Below are 25230 nucleotides of genomic sequence, written 5' to 3'. Positions count from 1 at the left end.
CCTGCTACAGCTCTTACTCTACCCTGCCCATTTGCCACCTCTTGCTCTCCCGTACAGGCCTACAACTCTTGTTCTCCCCCTCTGGGCCAGCTACCACTTGTGGGCCTGCCATCACTTGTTTCTTGCCTACCTGTTACCTCATACTCTCCCTTGCCTGCCTGCAAACCTCCCCCCCTCCATCACCAGTTGCTCCCCCCCATGAACCTGCCACTTAATGCTGCACCACGGTGGATGGCTTCCACCTCTTGCACCCCAACCCCGTGGACAGCCTGCCACCTCTTGCACCCCCCCCCCCACACACACACACACTGATGGCCTGCTGCCTCTCGCTCCCTACTGTAGGCCTGCTGCCTCTCGCTCCCTACTGTAGGTCTGCTACCTCTAGTTTTCCCCTTGCCTGTCTGTTACCTCATGTTCTCCCCTTCCTGCCTGCAACCCTTCCCACCCCCACCCTTTTAAGCTTGCCACCTCTTGACACCCCCCTTTTCCGGCCTGCCACCTCTTGACAGCCCCCCCTTCCGGGCCTGCTACCTCTTGCCCCCCAAGCCCCATGGGTGGCGTTACCACCTCTTGCTCCCCCTTGTGAGCCTGCTGCCTCTTTCCCCCCCCCCCCCCCCTCCCCTTTCAGGCCCGCCACGTCCTGCTCCTTCCCTTTGGGCATGCCACCTCTTGCCCCTGCAGGTGACCTGCCACCTCTTGCTCTCCCCTGCATGTCTGCCGTCTCTTGTTCCCCCTTGTAGTTTATACATCTGATACTTTACAGTCTCCCAGCCCTCTACAGAATAGACTTGAAACGCGTGAATACTTCAGCAGCAGTAAGACTTTAAATACATAGGAAAAGGTTAATAGAACTGTTTGTAATTGACATTAAATATGCAGCGAAATGAACACCAGAGCATCAAAAAAAAAATAAAAGCATATTAAGATTATTTGCCAAGTTGCTTTTTCAAAGCGAGATCTATGAAGTTCTGGCAAAGAGGAGAAGGGGACCCGCAGCGTGATCCAAGCGTCATCTCACACTAAAAGGATTACATAGCTGTCATTTGGCCCCAGTGTGTAAAACAGTTACAATCCTCAGATGCACTAATCGGATACAATTTATAGATCCATTAAATCTCACTTTATTGGTGCTTCACACACTTCATTAACCTTGTAACTTTAGTTGGCCGAAAGATACGTTTGAAGAATTGTTTGATGATTTAATAGCGGCAACTGTTGCAAATGCCACAATTAACGTTCATGATCTGAGGTTAAGAGCGGATTTCCAGCCGGTTCTCTGTAGTGCCGTTCCTGGAGATTATACTGTGCTTCACCGAGCACAGGTTCTCTCTAGTATCTGCAGCACTTATACTGGAAAAGAGGCTATCTCCGGATTCCCAACTTTTTCCATGTGATCTATTGGGGTATATACTCATCGTAGAGAGAGGAGACCGGAGGGGAGACTCCCCATGACCCAGCTTGACTGGGTTGGATAAAACTGTTGAGTACTTTAAGGGTTGCTGTGTTGATCCCTATCCATAAAGTGCAATCGGTTTGTCCAGGATGTCGGTACAACAGCCTGATGAAGGGCTGCATCCAAAAAACGTTGCTCCCAAAGCTTGTATAATGGATGTCTAAATATCAGTAAGGTATCACAGTTCATATGGTGTGTTGATGCTCTTTTCTAAGCATATTCAGCTTAATGGACTTGTAAAGAGATTACCTTATCAGAGCCTGGCCCCCTCTACTATAAGTCTTAAAGAGTTGTGCTTCCTGACCAATAGACCCATTCAAATTGGTTCTAAACTATGGACAATCTCTACTTAGGATGATTCTCTTGCACTAAGCAAAGTACAAAGGAGTCCAAGCGATCAGCTGTAATCCATGGGGAAACCTAGCAGTAAGTGTTCCTTTTCCCTCCAGCGCCGCCACAGGAAAAATTGTTTCATAGTGCCCAGTCACATCAATGGGTTGCCTGTCTCCAGATAAAGATCCCAAAAAGGGGATTCACTTCTATGAAGTGAGAATGCCCAGATCATGGTTATGAAAATAGGGTCTCCAAAGCAAAGTCCTCATCTCCAACTCAGGATGCCCTTTGTGTGCCAGAGTACCGTACAACAGTTGCAGTCATTTGCCAAGCCCAGCCAGTGATAATTTTATTTCAATGACCAGAGAGTTAGGCCCTACGCACACATCCGTAACTCTTTTTATGGTTAGGAAATACTAATCAGGAAGACTTTCAGGAGGCTTCATGAAATAGTCAGTATTTCCTTTCTGTTAAAAAACACATACTTACCTGCTGCACAGCAGCGCAGCTCTCCAGCTTGTTTTCTCCTTTGATGTGCTAGGGCGCTGGGGAGAGAGCTCCTTTTTTGGCCGCTGGAAGCATAATGCTGCCTCTGGCCAAAAGAGTGATGGACAAGGCAAGGAACCAGTGGCTCATCACCCTGTGCCGCATTTAAATGTATACGCTCCTGAGTAGGAGCGCATACGGTTAAAGGTGCTGACACTGACTAGCTGCACATCCAGAATTACATCCAGTTTCCGGTTGCGCATGTGGAGCTGTTTGGCATTCCTAATGTTCCTATAGCGTTTTATAAGGCATCCGTGGCAAAATTAAGAACGAAAATATAAATAAATCTATAAATAAGATCTATAATTTATTGACTTTTTTTTTTCCAGCATGGACACCCTTCAGGAAAAAATCCAGAATCGTGTCCATGCCTAATACAACCCTATGCGTCCGAAAATGTATAAATGTATCCAGTTTTTTTTTTTTTTTTTTTAAAGAAATCCTGACACATTTACCAGACGTGTGCATAGGGTCTTATACTGCATTTTTACAGTAGTGGTCCCTGCGGGGAAATTTTTTTGGTTTGTTAATGATCACTTGATCATATGGGTTGCTCTATTTTACATAGAGACTAGCTTTGCACGGTATTATCAAGGCCAAGTTCTTTCAGGAGCGGTTTAACCACTTCGATATCTAAAAGAGGTTTTTCTCCACTTGCCCAATGAACTGGCGACAGACCATTTGAATTATGGACCAGTTCTTGGCCACCATTTAGAATACATCAACCAGCATTTCCTGGTTTCTACTTTTTCCAAGGTCTCAATAGTTTTACCACCCATTCTCTCTCCATCCCATTTGTATTCTGTAACATGCCCGCATCCAAAGCCACTCGCTCATCCCTCTCCTAATGGGTTAAAGAGCAGCTTGGCCTTTCTTGTCTGAAATGATTGCCATTAGTGAAGTTGCAAGCTGCCGTCCTAGCAGAGCCGATGTTTCACAAAGAAATGTGTTTACCGAGCATGAAATTAACATTTCTGTACAGCGGCAAATAATTGCTTACCAGATAGCTACTTCAGTAGGAAAATGTGCCGCCCGGGTGGTGATTAGTAAGGTCACCTGTATCATGAAGCAATACAATTAGCAACCGATACACGAGTCGGCTAAGGGGAAGCGAGAACGTCCGTCTTTGTGATTTCTTTGGCGCAGAGATCTTTTTATGTGTCTTCTGAAAGAGGTCCTTAATAAGCAACAGCTTGAGCTGTCATCCAAGAGCATATGCTCAAGATGTACATTTGCAGGTACAGGAAATATCATTGTGGTGTAAAACTGCTTAGTCTGCTCATTGAAGGATTATTTATGGCCTCCTTTGTCGGGATTGCCACTTGATAAGCTGTGAATAACGATGACATCATAGGAGTCGTATATGAATGTCAGGGTTAAATAGATTCTTAAATGAGGTTCTCTGGGGCTACAATGTGACGGCTTATCGCGAACAAAAGCCAAAGATGTTCGATCGGTGAGGGATGACCTCACAGTGAGAAGGCAACATCGGTGTTGTATTCTTTTCGCCGATGATCCACATGAGTGGTTTTGCCTGATATTACAGATTGTCCTGTTCTTTTCTTTGTGATTATCAGCATGGATACCAAAGGTAAGACCCTAACCGGACAAATATTAAAAGCCTGATATGCGTAGGCAGAACCCATCAGTTTCTGCAGAAATGAGCGACCATCTAATGTGTATGGTGTCTTCACGATAAGTAATGAGTGGACCTGTCAAGCTGTTCGGGTTTGGCAACATCCTCCGAACCCGGATGCAGAAGTTGTATGCCACCCTATGGAGTCCTACAAAATAAGCCGTAGGTTGTGTCCATGGTTTCTTGGCAACCCTAAGGCTGCATTCAACTTCTGCAGCCACTGGTAATCAAATATCAAGCGTTCGGGTTGGGTGAGCGTTGCCAAACCCAAAGAGTTTGACATGTCCGCTCAACACTACTCGTGACTGTTCCCAATGGCAGGTGTTTGGGAAAATAAGTATAGGGCTGTTGCATTTTAACATACTCGATCTTTTGCTTTTAGAAAAGATATATAATCGCCCTCCTATCCTCCATTGAGAACACATGCTCATTTGGCTGAGCCAAGTAGACATGTGGATAGGTCTCTTGAGCTAAATAATTTTCTGCCAAGAGATACGAGATGGTTCAGGTCAGGAGACTTGCACCCAGACTAGGGATTGTAGCTGTAATACAACCTTACACATATGGCCAGTAGAGATGAGCACTACTCAAGCATGCTAGAGTCGATCATTGGGCATTTGATTACTGGTGGCTGAAGGAGTTGAATGCAGCCCTAGGGAGTTGGGGAAAATATGGATACAGACATAGCATGGTCGAGCCCGATCGTTTGGCATTTGAATATTGGTGGTTGAAGAAGTTGGTTGCCGCCCTAGAGAGTTTGGGAATCCATGTTTCCCTGGACTCCCTAGGGCTGCATCCAAATACTTCAGCCCCTGGTATTTAAATGCAGAACAATTGGACTCAAGCATGCTCAAGTTGTGCTCCTCTCTAATGGCCAGTTTAATGGTAGGCTATTCGAATTCCTCAACTCTTCAGATGTCGGAACATTACCATACACTGGTCCTCTCAACATACGTAGGTTTGCACAACATTCATCTGATCTAAGTTGACTGTGGATTTATTCACCCAACATGCTGTATGTGGGAAAAAACGTCTGATGAACTTTGAACTTGAACACTTTTCTCAACAAATAAAATCTGTGGTGTCGTTGGTTGAAAAGTTTTGGTTAATGAGGCCCGGCCTGTAGACCAAGGTGAAAGTTGTAAAATCTGCCCAGCTTTGTCCCTTCATGCGAACTTCACATTAGAAGCTTTTCATATCGAGAGAGAATGTAGAGAGCTCGGATTGACCCTAAAGGTGTTACCTACTTGTAACAGACAAAATTGTGAAGGAAATGCCCAGGAACTCCCCAAAATCCCCATTTATAGGAAGGGCTCTTATAATCCTTCCTTTATTTCTATCAGCTACCGATGTGGCAGAACCGCACAGATATGGTAATACATTGTATAGACACATCTATATAACTTTTAATGTATTTTTAATAGAAAACAAGTATTTCTTATTCCGGAGTTCCCCTTTAATAAAGGAGAGATCTGGCCAAACTGAAAAGTCTGCAGAAGAAAGAATGTATACTTACCCATGGCCCCACAGCGCCGCATCAGAAGCTCCCTGAAAGCGTGCCCCACTTTTTCCCGTCTTCCTTGTATGTCATGACCCAGTGTTAAGGGCCTACTCAGCCAGTCATTGACTGCAGCAGTGTCTCGGCATTGAATGAGCCTAGTCCTGACATTGCAGGAGCAGAAGATCCAGGAAACCAGCGGGGGGTCTGAAAGCGGCACGGCTGCACTGCAGGGGCACAGGGTTAGTATACGGGTAAGTATACAGGGGGAGATTTATCAAACATGGTGTAAAGTAAAACTGGCTCAGTTGCCCCTAGCAACCAATCAGATTCCACCTTTCATTCCTCACAGACTCTTAGGAAAATGAAAGGTGGCATCTGATTGGTTGCCAGGGGCAACTGGGCCAGTTTTACTTTACACCATGTTTGATAAATCTCCCCCACTATATTATGTGGCAACAACCCTGTGTCGTCTGCTGATTTTTCAATTTCTTAAGATTTATTTTTTTTGTCAAAAGAACTATCCGCAAGTGTAATGTTATCTTCTAAGAATGGTCCGAACCTGCCGAGGTTCGGGTTCGTATGAACCCGAACTCTTGGCATCAGATTCCTGCTGTCTGCACGCTCCGTGCAGAGGGCGGATACAGCGGGAGGACCGCCTGGAAAACTGGGATACAGCCTATGGCTATGGCTGTATCCCAGTCTTCCAGGCGGTCCTCCCGCTGTATCCACCCTCTCCACGGAGCAGGCAGACAGCAGTAATCATTGCCGAAAGTTCGGGTTCGTACGAACCTGAACCTCGGCAGGTTCGGGCCATCCCTGTTATGTTCCGATAGAAGAGACAGTGAATTTCCCCATTTTTGGCACCAAAATTTTCTGCTCCAAATCCCATTCCGTAACACATGAAAGGGATTAAATGTGTTTACCTTATTCCCCAGATGGAGCATTCTGGTGATGCAGAAGTTTGCAGCACGCTCGCTTTTCTGCATTTAGCACTGTTGGTGGATGACATTTTTCCTAACCCCATTCACACGTATTTCACTGTAATTTTTAGTGCAGTTCTCAGCTTCCCCCGGGGTATATTCACACACAGCAGATCTATCGTAGAAGTTTCTGAGAATGAACATCTGTTCTTTGGATCTGAGTGTTTTATTTTTTTTTTTTGGCAGCATTTGTATGGATTCCTGCAAGCCCCATTTAGATGAATGAGGCGGCAGCAGGATTTTCTGCAACAAATCTGCCGCTTGTGAATTTACCTGTAATGTATTCCGGCCCGTAGAGCGGAATCAATATTAGATGACAAGAAACGACTCTCCTCAATGAGCGCGGTCTATGAAAATTTAGAGTAATCAGGTCCTTTACTTATTCTCCAATGTACTGCTGTGACATACAGCTGCTCTTCCCTCTCCGAAACACGCCGAGTCGGAACAAGTTGCAATGATGCTAGATCGGTATGAGTTACACATCCCCACCATCCAGCGTCCTCCCTGACTGCAGAGCCTGTTGGGAGATGGAGCTGTCCACTGTCATCCCGGCTTATGACATTACATCCCAGAATGATTCTCGACAAGGCTGAGTCCCAGCTGAGGTCTCCTGGTCCCACAAGTAACCTTTCTTTTTTATTTCGACAAGTGGCCTTCTGAGAACTGAGTGCGGCTAATCCGGGATCTGTCTGAATCCATCTCCTTTATGACTGCGCCTCTACAAAGATGCACTTTCTGCTGAGAAACGCTACTTGAGATGCAAGTCTTTACCTTGCTACTAAGATGTGTACGGCGGCACCTTGAAAGCCGCTTTTGGGAATATATTAGAGAATTTCAGAAGTAACTTCCCTAATGAAAAAGTTAGGGGACTGCATTAGTTTTGTAAAAAAAAAAAATCCCAAAAATATAGCTGTGCGGAAAGATTTTTCACCTGCTAATAAAAAAGCATGTCTGGTTTCTTCTAAATAACAGGTTAAGGTTATTGTTCACACTGTGTAAAACAGCGGCCGTTTTTTGCATTGAATGCCATGCTGTTCATTTTTTAGGACAAGAATGGACGTTGTTTTAATCGGCAACAACAAATGTTCTTGTCACAAAAAAATACATAGGAGGAGATTTATCAAACATGGTGTAAAGTAAAACTGGCTCAGTCGCTCCTAGCAACCAATCAGATTCCACCTTTCATTCCTCACAGACTCTTTGGAAAATGAATAGTGCAATCTGATTGGTTGCTAGGGGCAACTGGGCCAGTTTCACTTTACACCATGTTTGATAAATCTCCCCCATAGTGTTAACATAGCCTAAAGGGGTATTCCAGCAACTATACACACAGGATAGGGGATAAGTGTGGGATCAAGGGCGGTCCAACCACTGAGACCCCTTGCTATCTCGAGAACAGAGACTTGACTCCACCATTCCATTTCTGGAGAGCTACAGCTCCGTAATCCCAGGTGGCTGAATGGTGTGCAAGTTTTTTTTTTTAACCTGAATTGATCTTTAAAACAAAGGACTGTGGCACCGACATCCCTACGCCGGTGCCGATCCAATTTAGGTAAAACCCAAAACGATTTACCTGATGTTACTTTTACTTTAATAAAACTAATACTACAGTACATGTGAACCCAGTCTTCTGAACAGGTGATGTCTTCTTAAAGCGAAGAGTTAGGGCCCTATTACACAGGACGATTATTGTGTAAAAAATCGTTATATCGTTCGAATTTAAACGATAATCGTTTTGCGTAATTGCTGACAACGATCAAAAAAATTGTTCGTTGATTTAGATCTGGACCTAAGGGCCCTTTTCCACGGGACGATTATCGTTCGCATAATTGTTAACTAGTAACTATTTCAAATGACCGCTATTGCGAACGGCCTGAGATCGTTCACCCATTTACATGGAACGATAATCGTTACTTATGATCGTTCTTGCGGTCGTCTTGTCGTCGCTATTGCGTTCATTGCTACTGCGAACGACCGAACGACGTCTTATTCAATGCAAACGATTTGCGAACGAGCGACGATAAAAATAGGGCCAGGTCTTATTAAGCGATCAACGATTTCTCGTTCGTCGTTTAATGGGTAACGATAATTCGAACGATAATCGTCACGTAAAATAGGGCCCTAAAATTATCATTAATCGTTCATTGTATTTTCACATTCGTTCGCTCAAGTTCCGCATTTGTTCACTAACCGTTCAGTGTAATTGCACATTGTTCATTGTTTTGCTGGGATCAGAAGGAGTAAACGATCATAGTAACGATCGCAATAACGGTTGTAGTAACGATTGTAACTTAACAACCATCGTTCTTTGTAATATGGTGACTCATTTTAGGTTAACGATAAACAATCTTGTTTGCGAAAGTTTATCGTTAGTCATTAATCGTTAAAAATTGCTCCATGTAACAGGACCCTTACAGTGGGCGCCAGCCCTATAAATTGTAGATCGGTGGCAGTATGCCGACCGTGTACAACCTTCAAAATGTAGTCAGGGACATCAATGTGAGCTATTTGTTATCACATCTTAAATAATGATATCATGGGAAAACGGGGGCTTGAGAACAAGTTTTGATTGAACATTGTGTAGATGCAAGATCCTTAAATTATCAAGCAGGAATTGACTTGTTTATGTGACTTTTTACAATTTGGACAAAAATTGTGGGAACCTGCACATTTTAGTTGGATCAACCAGTGATATAAAAGTCTCATCCATATCTGTATATGTTGTGATTCCAGAAATTGGATATGTCATCCTGTTCACCAGTGCAGCCCACTAGTGACTATTCTTAGTCTATTCCCAAAGTTGTATAATTTCTATAGCATCTGACCAGACTTTTATGTGTCTGCGGCTATGAATAAGAACGTCGATTGAGAAACACGTAGGTCAGGTTCCCATTCCTAATTCAAAACCAAGTTTCGAATATTTTTCTATGATGTCGTCCTGTACATAGAGCAGACAAGGAACCGTCTACACCGTCTCGGTTAGCAAGCGGCCCTCGTTGTGTATTTCTTGCACTATATGTAGTCCCTAGTATAATGTTTGGCTCATTGGACACCGGGAAGTGATAGCTTGAAGCTGATCAGTTGCTTCGTCTGTCCTAGGTTTTGATAATCGGCCCTCATTGAATTTTGTTGCTTTGTGCTATAGATGTGTATTTTTTTGCAGGTTTCTTCCGCTTATAAACACATAGAAGGCGGAAAATGCTAATTTACTGTGAAGCTAAATAGGCGAGCCCTCGGGTGTGTTAAAAAATACATTACAGGCGGCTTCTTCCACCTGTGCATGTGTCCCTATATTGTGAGCTTGTTAGCGGCAGATCAGATACATCTCCATCGTGGTACTCGGCAAGGGAATGTCTCAGGGAGACGGGTTTAATCACATTCATCGCCTCAGGCCTCTTCTAAGTACTTCTCTGCAGTGAATTGCAGGTCAAAGACTTGTGAGTAACACATTGCAGCCCGTGCGATTCAGATGCAGAGCAGATCTATCACTCAGACGTTGGGCGGCTGTCCGCTGCCAATATCGCGGGCTCTGGACCAGGCTTGTCCCCTAACCTCAACCATAGGGGGCACAAGGAAAATGCCACGTCTCTGGAGCCTAATGGTCAGGTTACTGAAATTTGTTACGAATCTGGAAATTCAAGTGTGACTGCTGCCAAGGCAAACATTCCTCTCCTCCTCAAGTAACACACGTGGAGGGATCCACAAAGCTACCATTTGAGTTGTTGTTTGCTGCTTTTGTTGCCTCTTTGACAGAAGAAATATCGTCACCCATTACTTTCTCTAATAAAATATCGAGTTGTGAGGAAATCGGGACCTGTTTTTTGACTCCTGCATAGGAAGTCAGCGTCTCCGGTGACCACTGTTCTTGTCGAGGGAAGATGCTACGATACGGTATGACATTGTGGCATACCTCAGCCTCCCAAATGATAGGTGGAAGGGGAATATTGTGCTGTTAGTTCATATAGTAAGTCATAGAAGTGATTAAAGTCAGATGAACATGTAGAATAATGTCTATAGGGCGTTCCGATGGCAGATGTAAGTGGTTGGGCCAAGTAACTGCTCATCTTGGGTAGTTGTGCTATGGGGGCAAGAACTCCTTCATAACCTCCAAGGATGCCTTGTACGTGATAGTGGAATGCATGGAGCCATATACAAGGCGGAAATGTTTCTCAAACTGATAGACATTTGACTTAAGTTTAAAGAAGAGAAATCTTCCCTTTATCTACATAGGAACCACAGACTTGTCAATTTTCTGGGCGGACAGCGGAATCCGCCTGTGCATTGAATGAAGTCTATGGCCTGGGCGAAGATGGAGGCGAGCGGCGGGCTATCCGGTCAGATTCAGTAGTGCGCACGCACCCTTAAAATACCAGCTGGAAGCCGTAAAGCAACATATGTGGCTGCAGGGTGTTTTGTACATATCACCGAGCTGTTAGTGTCCCTTGTATCACTACTAGGGATGACCGACTGTCATATGTGATGGCTGCCCACATCATCACACCAGCAGGGGGCAGTGTGTCCTCCCCACATCCATAGGCTGTATCCATGTTTTCTAGGACTCTTTAGGTCTGCATCCAACTTCTTCAGACACCGCAGAGAGTTCAGGTTTGGATAAACCCGAACATACTTGAAGTTCACTCATCTCTATTCCTAAACGCTTGGAAATGGTTCAGGCAGAGACAGATGTAAAATGAAGGGGCCAACTGTGTCTGGATGGCGGACAGGGAAACTGTGGGAGCTGCTTGTTCTTGTTGGTGGGTCAAGTGATTCCACGGTTGGTCTGTCTGGGCCATATGGAACCCGTTTGCAATGTGTGCCGCCATCGAACCACTACACCCAGTGCTGGATAACCATGATGATTTAGACCATTAGACCAATGGTTGGGCCAGGACTTGCAGAAGTGCATCCATATACTTGTGTGAATCCGACCTAGTTGTAGATACTTTACCACTGTGTCCGGCTACACTACCAGGCTCAGCTTATGGACAAGACTGGCACTGTTTCTAGGACATAAAAGAAAACAGAACTCCCACAACCCTTGTAAACGTGACCGGACTGATTCTATTTATCCCATTGCTGTTTGCTTCCCTTTGTTTGACACTTTTCAGGAGCCGACTGATATTGAGGATGGGCTGGAATAGAGGACGCCGGTTGACGGTCTAGAGATCAGTTTACTCCCGGATGAGTTACATTGTGATTTGGCCACTTTCTCAGGCTAAGTACTGTCACATAAGAAAAGCATCTTTCATCAAGCTTCATTGTGTTGTACAATCCGCTCGGATGGGGGAGAAGAGCAGAGATAGCGCGCGACAGGGTTGATTTCCCATTCCACGACTGATTTTCTACGGCGATATAACAGGGTTCACAGGGCGCCAGGATTCATTACAGCAGCGGAGGGGTAAAGCTTCTTATTAACGCTAAGTGGGGTAGTGTTCTCAGGCCCTGGCGTCCTTTTAGAAATGAATCCGATATGCATGCCGTCAAGCCCATGCCGCTGCCAGCAGATTGCACTGTTTGCTCTCGGAGCATGTCAGCCGTCTTGACATTATTATCGATTCATACATAAAAATGAGGTTGCATTGAATTGAAGGCGACCGGCATGAATACCAGGAGTAAGGCACGGGGTGGTTCGAGAATAATAACCCGTTACGTCCTAGAAAATTGGAATTTTAGATTTGTAATATCTATAAACTTTGGCTATTGTCGTAGAGCATTACAGATCACAAACCAAAATTTGATTTATATTTATAGATTTTTCATTTTATGTATATGGCACCAACATATTCTGTGTATATATAGATTTATTCCATTTTATATGTATCACTAACAAATTCCACAGGACTCAAATCAATCCTTGTCCCCATTGGGGACCACAGTACAAATTCCAAATTTATAGATTTGTATGTTTTGGAGTAGACTCAGGGACGACGTGCAAACTCCTTGCAGCCTAAGGGCCCATTCACACTGCGGAAAACAGTTGGAAATTCCAAGCGGAATCCGCAACGGCCTTACTGTATCAGTGTTATGTATAGGGCTCCTCCGCAGAGAGCGGAGGCATCCCATACATAACATTGAGACACTCAGGCAGGCGGAGTTTCGAGGTCGGGGATTCCACTCTGAATCTCACCTGTTTTCCGCAATGTGAATGGGCCCTTAGCCACAGTTATTCAGTAAATATTCACCTTTACAAAGTTAGGTAAAGTGCTCAAGCACCTTAAAGGTCCCCATACACCTTTATACTTTAGTAAGCTGTACAGCTTGTGGCAGATTCAGCCATTTATATAAAGTGCATTGGGATGGTCTACGTCAGCCATAACAAAAAAACAAAACAAAAAACACTGTACTCATCTGCTATTACCTCCCCCTGGGATGGTGTAATGGATGATGTCGGTGGTGATAGAAAATCACCACTCGACCCCTTTGTTCTGGAGATAAGCCGCAGTCAGAGCCTTCTGGCTGTGACTTAACCCTCCTCTCTCCATAGAGAACACAGGATCACTTGGCTGCACCAAACGTTCTTGTATATGGTAACCAGAAAAGGGGAGATAACTAAGGGCTGAACTATCAAGTTTTAGAGGGAGATTTATCAAACATGGTGTAAAGTGAGACTGGCTCAGTTGCCCCTAGCAACCAATCAGATTCCACCTTTCATTTTCCAAAGAGTCTGTGAGGAATGAAAGGTGGAATCTGATTGGTTGCTTGGGGCAACTGAGCCAGTTTCACTTTACACCATGTTTGATAAATCTCCCCACAGTGTCCAAATCCCCTGTAGCACCATCTTAGGGGAAACAACACATTGCAGAGAACCCATTGAAGTCAGTCAGGCTGTCTGTGTATGGCATGGACCTGCTGGGTCTTGCAGAGAGTGGCTGTTTTTCATTTAAGCCCCAGAATTAACTAAAAGGATCCTTAAAGGGATTATTCAGGCTTAAAGAAACATAGCTATTGAGGACAGGAGTGCCGCCATTTCTGGAAGAAAGTGACCTTTTTTTTTAAACCCCTTTAAAAATACATTTTTAAACCCCTTTAAATAGAAGCAAAGCAGGGAAGGCCTCCACTAAAAAACACTACTTACTCTATACCCTGGTCGAGAATGTGCGCTGCAGTACATGGAGAATGGCGTTTCCTTATTAGTGCTGCGATTTAGCATTTTCCTATTCATGTCACTGCCGCATTGTAGTCTCTGTGGTCTAGTTATGTGACCCGTCTCGTGCTGGGCTGACATTTACAGTAATGGTTTATTATTCATCTTAACAACACATGCAAAGACTGGCACGCTGGCTATAAGACCTTGATGTTTGTCTCAAAGAGAGAGAGCAGACATAGCTGCAAGCTACCACATGTAGGATGCAGGTCTAGTGCTGTTTAGAGCGTTAACCAGATGGACCCTTGTTAAATTGGCGCGTAAGTACTTAACGTTGGAGGGCAAGTGAGGGCACTTATGATTTCATGATTCGCGAGAGATGTTAATAATTTTGGCGTTTCGGGAATTATAGGACACTAAAATTCTGGGGGGGAGGGTTGGGCAGTGTAGGCAGCTGTCTAGGCTAACATTATGGTGGGGCACAGAGGAAAAAATTGTCATACTCTGTGTAGTGCTGGGGAGGAGGTGAGTATGGAGGGAAATAGGAATAGTGTATAGTAAAGGTTTTGGAGGCGGATGGAAGTCAATTATGGGGCAATAAGACTGTTCAACACAGGTATTATGGTCAAAGGTAATGGAGTGCATTCTTAAAGGGGTTTTTCTCCCCAAATCTTTTTTTTTTTTTTTACACCATGTAATAGCCCACCCATAGCTTTACACATTGGTCAAAGCATGTAATTATGTGTTTTGCACCCTTTTGGGTCTTTTTCTGCTGTCTCTCCCACTTTGGATGTAAAAAATTAGCTAACTGGTGTCCACTCCGACACCACTCCTTGCTCCTGGCCCCCACCCTTCATGTCGGAGATCACGTGTCTTCAGTCTCTTCAATGGGGCGGGTTAGTGATTATAACTAGATGAGCGGACTTTGAGCATGCTCGAGTCGATCCGAACCCGAACTTTCGGCATTTGGTTAGCGGTGGCTGCTGAAGTTGGATAAAGCCCTAAGGCTATGTGGAAATCATGGATATAGTCATTGGCTGTATCCATGTTTTCCAGACAACCTTAGAGCTTTATCCAAGTTCAGCAGCCCCAGCTAATCAAATACCGAACATTCGGGTTCGGATTGACTCGAACCCGAACCCAGTTCGCTCATCTCTAATTATAACCCTGCCCACTAAAGTAAAGGAAGACACGTAGACCTCCAGTAAGCAAGGTGTCTCTCTCGGCGTTTCCCCCTTATTCTCCCATCTGGAGGACTCAGTTGTGTAATCCCTCATTTCACCTGCGGAGGCATTGCAGGAAAATCGAATACACATTTTCAGAGAACCAGACAGATTACAGTTTATGCCTGAGGATCTCAGAAGGGGACATCATGATCTGCTTTACTTCTAGAGACTTGTGCATGCTCAAGTGAACAACCACTTTAAATCATTGAATTTCTCTTGGACATTGTTCGCGTCTCAGTTACCTGCGCATCGAGTTGGCGATTTTTTTTTCCAATAACTCTTCTCACATCAACAAAACCTGCTTGACCCGCAGTAAAAAATATTCTTACTGTTCCGTGCCTGTGTGTTTACGGGTCTCGTTGGTGTAGACACCATTGATTTATTTGCACTCGGCATGAAAGTCTTCAGGAACAGGTTTTCTTTCTGCGGCTCCTAAGACAAGCTGATGACTTAGACTTCCCAAGGCTAAGTTTCCCTAGTCGCGAATGTGAAGACGTTTCGTCAATGAACCTGAAAAGTCGCACATATGAAGCACACAGGCTTGATTAAATATTGTATTCCGACAGAATTGCGCATATTGTGGATGGGGAGACGGCAGATGGGATGTGAGTATACGGTCTCCGAGGATGATGTGTCAATGTATTCACAGCCAAATGTCATTACCTCCGGCATAGATGAGACCTCCTGACAGGTGCCACATCACCACACGGCTAAAGAAGTGTGTAAACCTAAAATTGTGTGGAGGCTCCATCCATACTATAGAATCTGCTGCGGAACCTCATTCGAAAACCAAGGCATTGGGAATTGTAACTTGTACGTTGAAGATTTTCCCCATTCGTCAAGCAAACCTGCATTGTATGGAGATATATTTTTACACCCAGATGTGGTCAGATTGGACCCCCCCCCCAATTTTTTTTTGCTTGGTGTGATCCCCAAGGTCCCCGTTTTAGTGGTACTTGATCCCTGCTGCTTGCATCTTCCTAGTATCGGTCTCAACACGAGAAGGTGTTGTGCCAACTGATTAGTAGAGCAGCCACTTCCTTATGTTAAAGGGTTTATCCATAATTAGGGCCACTTTCTTCCAGTGACAGCACCGATGTTGTCTCCAGTTTGGGTGCAAGTTTTGTAACTCCGTTCCATTGAAGTGAATGGAGCTTAATTGCAAACCACACCTGAACTGAAGACAAGGCTGGTGCTGTCTCTGGAAGAAAGTGGCCATGTTTTTATAGCGCTGGATAACCCCTTTAAGGCGTCTCTGGGTAGTCATGAGTGTCAGGGACTGGGCATCATTGAAACAGCAACAATGGAGGTTCCCAGTCCCTGATGCTTATGAAGTCCTCGTCTTTGGCGCAACACATAGAAGTGATTGTTTAGTCAATCTCCTTATGTTGGGGCATCACCATGTGGTGGTGAGCAGAAAGAACGAGAAAGCAGGGGGAGATAATAGCAGATGAGTACAGTTTTTTTTTTTTTTGTTTTTTTTACGTAGACCATTGTTACACCAGCACATTTTGGATATGTTAGGAGTAGTCTTTCCATGCTCTCTGCTGCCACCTCTGTCTGTGTCAGGAACTGTCCAGAGCAGGAGAGGTTTGCTACTACTCTGAACAGTTCCTGACATGGACAGAGGTGGCAGCAGAGAGCACTGTGTCAGATTGGAAAGAATACACCACTTCGTGCAGGACATGCAGCAGCTAATAAGTACTAGAAGATTTTAAATTGTTAAATAGAAGTAATTTACAAATCTGTATAACTTTCATAGTGTTTTTTTCTCCTTCGGAGTAGGACTTTAAGCACAAACCTATTTGTGTGTTATGTATAAGAGGCTTATAGCTTTGACTTTTCCTTTGCCACTCATATTGCCAATGTGCCCTCCTGCTTCCCTCTCGGCCTTTGAAATCTAACATGTAGTTTACTGTTCCACACAATATAATTGCAAATGTGGTCACAGGTAACCGCGTAAAGCTTTTAGAGCAGCACTTTGCCAATCCCTCCTTGGGGGGACGCCTGACCGCAGCAAGTTTTACGAACAATACACGCACTATTACACAGGTGAATGCACATTATTTACACATGAATAGGGAGCTGGCACCAGACCAGGCACGGACTTTAAGGATGCTTTGTGTAAGGGGCTTGGATGAAGGGAAGACACTGCCAGTCTCTCCGATTGCCTCCGGTGCCTAATTATGACGTCCTGGTGGAACAAACGTAGTGAGAATTTCAGAGAGATGGACGAATGTGACCAGAGTAAGTTCCTAAAACACCAGTGAGTTCCCTTAAAGGGGCCATCAATGAAATAAAATATAAAAGAAAAATAAAAATTAGCGAAAAACTGTCAGAAACCTGATCTACAGTGTAGACTGGATGTGCGATGAAGCGCCACCTGCGTAGGAGAGGCGTGAGACCTCCTTACTGTTCAGGGTGACTCGCAGCAGAGACGTGAGATTCGTATTCAGTCAGCGCGGAGGATTGTGCTGTACTATCTATAAAGTGGTCCTCCTCAAGGATAGTAGTAGTATGTCACTGCTGCACATATAGACCTTTCTGGACTCCAAGGAGCAAGCGAGCCCTGACCTGACAGGTCGGCGATCACTTGCTCCTGAATCGGCCCGTGTATCAAGGGCTTTAGTCGTTTGATAGTTGGTTCCACTCCTGGTTTTTGGCTAAATGTACTAACCATAATGTGGACCAAATAGTGTGAGCCCAGCCTCCCCCGTAGGTGCGCCTACTTCTTCAGAGGGGCTCACATTGGAATACATTGGCACTTCTTATTATTTATACGCGGTCAAACAACACCCACATTTTTTAACCAATAGCGTCACAATGTTGCCAATAATCCTGATCGATCAGGGGTGCTAAAGGCCATGCGCTCTCTCAGTGAGCGCTGTCCATTTTTCTGAAAAGTTAAAGGGAAACTCCGGCTGGGACCCATTTTTTTTTTTTTAAATGCCTGGGGAGGTGGTGGGAGGAAAAAAATAACATCCACTTACCTACGCGGCCCCACTCCTGGTTTTGAGATTGGACTTGGGACATGACGTGGCAGTCTCTCACTGCAGGAGACTGTATCCATAGACTTATTACAAGTAATGCCTTGGAGAGAAGCACTTAGCTGAGAACTTCTCCTGGCTCTATCTCTCAATTGCCAGATCCTTGCCAATCAAAACTATTGAACTGCTAAAACTTTTTATACTAACAGAACCTTTTAAGACCCCACATTGGTCTATGCTGGGTGGGTCTTACATAAACCCAGCCCCTTCTTTTTTAACCCAGATTTCTGGTCACACGGCTGGCAAAGTTTGTGAGAGGGCATTATGTTCCAAAATAACTTAAAAGGGAAGTCTGTTATAACTTTGAGGGGGACAAACCACTTTAAGAGACGTATCTATTGCTGCCCTTATGTGGGTGTGGCTTATACTCCTGGGTGTTTTGCATAAGAATTTCAAAACTTAAAGGAGTTGTTCAGCAAAATTCTTTCAAATTAACTGGTTCTCAGAAATTTGTAATTTACTTCAATTTAAAAATAGCAAATCTTCCATTACTTATCAGCTGCTTTATGTCCTGCAGGAAGTGGTGTATTCTTTCCACTCTAGTACAGTGCTCTCTGCTGCCACCTCTGTCCATGTCAGGAACTGTCCAGAGCAGTAGCAAATCCCCATAGAAAACCTCTCCTGCTCTCCAGGCTGGAAAGAATACACCACTTCCTGCAGGATATACAGCAGCTGATAAGTACTCGAAGACATGAGATTTTTTTTTTTTTTAGTGAACTACCTCTTTAATCTATGGTGTACAGTAGGAAAGTCACATGCCCTATTTTGTCAGATTTCCAGAGCTTTGAAGGTCCAAAGCTTTGAATTTTAGACCCATTGCTCAACAAGATTTTAGGCGTTTTTCCCCTTTAAATAAAAGAGAATAATAAGAGATTTTTTTCTTGACCTGTGTTTTTTAGTGCGGTGTATTGTAAACGACACTAGTACACAAGCGAATGACCGCCCCCTGCTGCGTTTTTTTAAGCCAGAGCGGCGGTGTATCTGGTTTTGTGTACTGTTAGACGCTCATATCGGAACACGAGCTAAATTTATAATCCATCGCTAAAAATATATCTCCGAAAGCACGAGCGAAAGATGAATAGTAGATAAAACCTGTTACTCAGATATGAGAGGCTTCTCGCGTGTCAATCACGCATCTATATATTCCCCTTCTCCCAGTCTGGAAATATTAGAAATTGCGTGTTAACGTCATTAACTATTCACTGCAATATAACTTACGCCGCGCCGATAACTTATTACGTTCCGGGAAGGTTTGGAGCGTGCATTTAATATTAGCTTCATAATAAAGGAATTGGGTCTGCACATATGTAGTTCCTTTATGAGATCCTGCCTCTGTGTGTATTAGATAGAGAAGATTTAATATTTTAGCTTCAACTTCTGCCTCTTAAAGGGACTGCCCAGTTAGAAAACCCATTTTCCGAAACAGTATTTTGCGAATCCAGGATAAACATAGTTGCTTTCTTCCAGAAACAGCACCACTATTGTCCTCAGTTTGTATGTGGTATTACATGTCGGTTCCGTTGAAGTTGTAATACCACACATGACCTGTGTACAAGTGTGGCAGTGTTTCTCTTTTTTTTTTTTTTTTTTTTTTTTTTTTTTTTTAAAGAAAGCTGCTAATCCTGATGATGATATTTAGGTCCATTGAAAAAGAAGTGACAAAGAGTTTCTCTTATTCTGGACACTGCACTTAGTTTCACTGAGAACTGTGTAATACTTTATTTCGTGCTGCAGGGAAATTGAACACTTGCTACTTGAATCCACCACGTTATAGCCGATCATCGGAGGCTCTAGTAGAAAACCTTAGCATAAAGTTCTAAGGTCTGGTTTTGGTCCAACGCAGTGGCGTAGCTACCATGGAGGCAGACCATGCAGCTGCTACGGGGCCTGTGCAGGGTACTAGTGGCCACCCAACGGCTCTCACAGGCCTCCAGCCACTAGGGCCCACTCCATACACATACTTACCTTGCCTGTTGCACTGTTTCTTTGTTCTCCCAACTCTCTGGCTCACTAGTGGCGTGCAGGGGGACTGTGCCAGGCCAGGTGAGAATGTTAGCGCCATGCAGTTTTTTGCTATGGGGCCCCATGAAATCTAGTTACGCCCCTGGTCCAACCCACTACAGAGGTGTCCATACACCTTGGCTGAATGTTCATTCATCCGTGAGCTGTTTCACCCGATTTCCCCACACGTAGGAACATTCATCTATGCTTACAGGAAGTGGGGAGAATAAGCCACTGCCAGACATCTGTGGTGGCAGCTTTTCTCTCTGAAACCAGAAGGGTCAGGCTGTTGAAATCCAATATGTATGATTTTTCTCTACCTCAATATCAGCTCTTGGGGGAAAGTCTGGAGACGCCGATACACCTAAAGTGAATGTACCACTAGTACATTGAGTTTTTACATATACAGACCGGTGCTGGCACAGGGATGCCGATGCCACAGTCCCTTTTTTTTTTTTTTGATCCGCCGCCGTTCCCGAGCACGGTGCTAGTCTATTACTGAGCACTGACCGGCATGAAGCGTTGATTCTAATGGAGCCGCGGTACAGATGGGAGGGGGGATTGTCACACTGGGGTCTGGCGGGCTCACCTCCACTGCTTAATGCCTGGCCGGTGCTCGGAAATAAACCAGCAGCATGTGCGGGAACCGGGCGGCAGTTCAAAGAAGTACCTTGGCATCCGCATCCCCGCTCCGGCACCAGTCTGTTCATGTAAAGGAACAAAAAAAAAAGCAACGTACTAGTGTTGCGTTTGCTTTGAAGGGAACCAATCACCGGAAAAACGCGTATAGAGCTTTTGAAATGTGCTGTTAGAGCACACAGCACACTTGCCACACGTGTTTTCATAGCCTCCGTGCCTTCCCGGTGTAAGCCGCAAAGTAACTTTATAAAACTGGTGCCCCGTATGCTAATTACCTGAGGTAGTCACCTAGGCGGTGTGCGGCTAGCAGGTAGTCACGGTCCCCTGGGCGTTCTTCTGCTGTAATCACGCCCCTCTGGGCGTGATTCAAATGGCCGAGTAGCTGTGACATTCTGATGCCGGACGCCGCCGCGCATGCGCAGTACAGCTGCTTCCATTCCGGCTGTACTGCGCCTGTGCAGAATAGCCTGTGAGCTGGAGTTCGAGGCTATTCTGCACAGGCGCAGTCCAGCGGGAATGGAAGCGGCTGCGCATGCGCGGCGTCCGGCATCAGTACGTAAGCGCGCCGACCTCGGGCACGGTGCGCTCCCGAGTGACGCCACAGCTACTCTGCCATTTGAATCACGCCCAGAGAGGCGTGATTACAGCGAAAGAACGCCCAGGGGACCGTGACTACCTGCTAGCCGAACACCGCCCAAATGACTACCTCAGGTAATTAGCATACAGGGCGCCAGTTTTATAAAGTTACTTTGCGGCTTACATCGGGAAGGCACGGAGGCTAGGGAAACACGTGTGGCAAGTGTGCTGTTTGCTCTAACAGCACGTTTCAAAAGCTCTATATGCTTTTTTCCGGTGATTGGTTCCCTTTAAGACAGTTGCCATGTTTGGCTGACTTTTGACTCTAGTGTATGATGACATTTAAAGATGAGCGAACTTGCCCGAACTTTGCTAACTTCTTATGACCTGGGAAGGATTGTCTGGGGACCAGGAAAGTTCTTACCTCTACTACTCCCTGGTGCAAGACTATGCATGACAAACATCTTGGGGCATATTATTACTCTTTTGGAGACTGCCAGCTGAAGTCCTACAGGCAGTGCTACCTGGGAAAAGGTATGCAAATTAGCCGTACACCAAGAAAACTAACATAACAGTGCCACCTATAGGCACATAGCTTGTAAGTCTATATTTGATCCATTAGGGAGCTTTGAAACTTGATATGGATTTTAACCTATAGGAGGCTCTAGGCTGGTGTCACATAGGGGATATTTATCAAACTGGTGTAAAGTAGAATTGTCTTAGTTGTCCCTAGCAACCAATCAGATTCCACTTTTCATTCCCAACAGATTCTTTGAAAAATGAAAGGTGGAATCTGATTGGTTGCTAGGGGCAACTAAGACAATTCTACTTTACAACAGTTTGATAAATCTCCCCCATAGTGTTTTTTGTTTTTTTTTTTTGGGGGGGGGGGGGGCATCAGTTTTTAGTATTAGACAGCAGGAAGGAGAAGTCCACTTTCTTTAAAAAAAAATGTGTGAGAACACAGGTGGAAAGAATAAGTTGAAAAGTAAGATCCAGAACACTGAACCCAGACTCTGGTTTCTTCCTTATAGAGGAGAGCTAATTTGCATAACTTTTCCCAGGGTTCATTGCCTTTGTCTCCCTACACTAGCTGGATCTCCATAAGACGGAATAGACCCACCTGAGAGCTAATTTAGAGGCTTCTCGCACATCCTGTACTGACAAGGGGCAAGAACCCTGAAAACTGTACTCGCTACAAATAGGTGTCTCCTTGATTTAAAGGGGACTCTGGTTTGGCTAATATTTCTAGGCTCTGGAGTGGCTAAGGTAGCGATTTGCAGGGTATATACAGTATATAGTCACCCACACTGCTTATGGTAGCCCAACTATGGAAATATTCACGTCCTGTGGGGATGCTTGTCCCAGAAAACCATAAGCCATGTATTAAAAGGCATCATTAGGGTTGTAGTCATTTAGCCAAACCGCAGCCCAAATTACATCTCCTAATTCGGATTTGCTGGTCTCTGTGATATGAGCGAGCCGCCTATAATTGAGGATTAGTAAATTGCCGGCTATATATAGCAGCCCGGGATGTAGCGATGGGGGAGACAGTGACTTTTGTCATGGTCTGGAGCTCTCGGCAGTCAGACGGGAACACTGTGCCACTTGTGTAAGACACAATACCACAGCAAACTCCATGGTTACCGCTGGGAGCCGAGACGGAAAGCGTCATGCATCTCAAATGGTACTTAGAATGAGGAGCTTGTTATATGCAGCTGCCAGGAGCAGGTGAGGGTGTTTATCTTCCCCCCTTTTTTTTCGGCCCACTCAGATCCTCATCTTCCTATACACTTTCTTTAATGCCGCTGCCTGCTGTGGACTGTAGTGCTCCTGCGGGGGGCCGAAACATCGACTTCTCAACAGCCCTCATCTATATGTATTACTGCGACCCTCAATGGCGCCAAGGAGCTCTGCACGTTATTGGAACCAGAGCAGTCGGATTATGTAAAAAAAAAGTTGAAAAATAGTCATTTTCTTGTGTTTCGTCTTATAATTAACCTCTTCAAGCCTGTTCACACTTGAATGGTACTCAAGAATCATGGGGGCGTACGTGCTGTAGGGATAGAACGTACAGCTTCTTAATAAGCCCAGTCTCCATAGAGGGGGGGGACATGCCAAATCTAGGGCCGGAATATGGGGGGTCCCATTCCTACCTGGGGTAGTTATGCCTTCTGCAGAGTAAGCACCGGATAGGGTATAAGTAAGAGATCGGGGAGGATCCACAGCTTTAAGCTCTTTGCTGCTCTCTATTCTGCTGAGATTTCAAGGTCCCATTTCTTGAGTTCGAAGGGGTTCCCAGCATTCGGACCCCTGTGATCTCTACCTCATGCTCGATCCAGGGCATACCCCCTTTAAGCAACATTAGGAAACCATAGCCTCCTTCATCCTAAAACAAGAAAGCTATGTTTTTCTGAACCTGGATAACCCCTTTAAGAGTAAGAAGAAGTGTTTTTTCCCACTGTTGCCTAGCCAACGCTATGGATGGAGTAGGGACAGCAGTACAGTCGTAGCCTTAATTGGTCCCAGAGGTCAGCTGACTGGTCATGTGATCATCAATGGTGCCAATACTCATGCAACAGTGGATTGCCTGTGTAACTTAGGGCGGAAAATCGTTATATCGTTTGAATTTAACCCATAATAGTTCCGTGTAATTGCAGGCAGCGATCGAAAAAAATCGCTCAGGTGTCGTTGATCGTTCATTTAGATCTGACCCTAAAATCATCGTTAATCGCTCGCTTTAATTCCGCATGCGCTCAGTGTAATTCCACATCGTTCCTCCTTTTGCTGGGGTCAGATGGAGTATACGATCGTAGTAACAATCGTTGTAACGAAACCGAACTCTGTTTGGACCATCCCTAGTTGCTAGGGGCAACTGAGCCAGATTCACTTTACACCATGTTTGATAACTCTCCCCCATAGTATGTACACAACCTAATACCCAGTGCCACATTACCGCTCTATTTTGTCCTGTAATAGGGCACCAGTAGAGGGAGCTCTTCTTGTTTCATACAGGAACACACAGGATTTTTTTTCCTCCTTGTGTCAGATTCTGTACAGATTCGAGACACACACAAAATAAAAGCATGTTGGGTCACTATGCATGTCATATTACGAAACTAATCACCCTTAAGGCCCTAGTACACAGACAATGGTCATGAGCAAGCGCACGCTGACCTGTCAGATCAGTGTTCGCTTGCTCCTTGTTCCCCGTTCGCTGCTGGCGTTATTACACATGCCGTCAGCGAGCGGGGGAGCTGCAGGAGGGGCTTCCCGGGCGATCTTTACATCTTTTAGAGGAGATAGCGGTGGTCTGCTGCCACCGCTCCTATTACTCAAAGCGACAGCCAGTAGACCAATGTTATTGTTCTCAAATTTCTCACCGTGTCGAAAGACGAAGATGTCAGCTGATTGTTGCTTATTAACAGGAGCTATTACACCAAGCGATTATCGTCTGCAACGGCCGATAATTGGCCAAATACGGCCAATAATCGCTCTGTGTAATAAGGCCTTTAGAATTATTGGTCCTATACATGGCCGCCTCGTAATATGGTCTATGGATTGTTAGGGTACTATTACACACAGCGATTTTTTCAAGGAATCACGGTAAACTATCTCAAACGACCGCCATGGCGAGCGATCTGAAATAGTTCACCCAATTACACGGAACAATGATTGTTACTTATGATCGTTCTTGTGGTTGTCTTGTCGTCGCTACTGCAAACGACCGAATGATGTCTTATTCCATGCGAACGATCAACGGTAAAAAGGTCCAAATTCTGCTATTACACTAAACGTTTATCGTTCAAATCAGAACGATCTAACGATTTTCCAAACGATAATCGTCCCGTGTAATAGGACCCTTAGTAGAGTCTGGATTCTAGATCTGTACAGCATCCTCCTGGAAGCACAGCTACCAGGCGCTTTCAACTTTCCTTCCAAGAATAAGCCACCGGTGGGGTCTGTCATACACTTTACATAATAGATTCTGGACAGATCCCACCGGAAACCATTGCCTTAAAGCCGTAATATGCAGGGGCAGCTGTCTCTCTATATAACGCTCATAAACTGCTAACAGGAGTCAGTCGGGGATTTGCCGTCCGTCGTTGCGTCTCTTTATCCGATGCTTCATTACACAAAGAGCCATCAATTGTTAATGAACTGCTTTAGATTTTAATCTTCAATCCTTCCAGATCTATTGACGATCC

General features: G+C 44.9%; 1 protein-coding gene across 1 annotated transcript in view; it reads left to right on the top strand.

Moving 5' to 3' along the window:
* GALNT10 (polypeptide N-acetylgalactosaminyltransferase 10) overlaps positions 1-25230 on the top strand; it is a 127623-nt gene that overhangs the window by 51613 nt on the left and 50780 nt on the right. The window lies entirely within an intron of this gene.

Source organism: Dendropsophus ebraccatus, chromosome 1 (assembly GCF_027789765.1).
Source record: "Dendropsophus ebraccatus isolate aDenEbr1 chromosome 1, aDenEbr1.pat, whole genome shotgun sequence".
NCBI classification, from domain to species: domain Eukaryota; kingdom Metazoa; phylum Chordata; class Amphibia; order Anura; family Hylidae; genus Dendropsophus; species Dendropsophus ebraccatus.
This window is presented reverse-complemented; position numbering and strand designations above follow the sequence as displayed.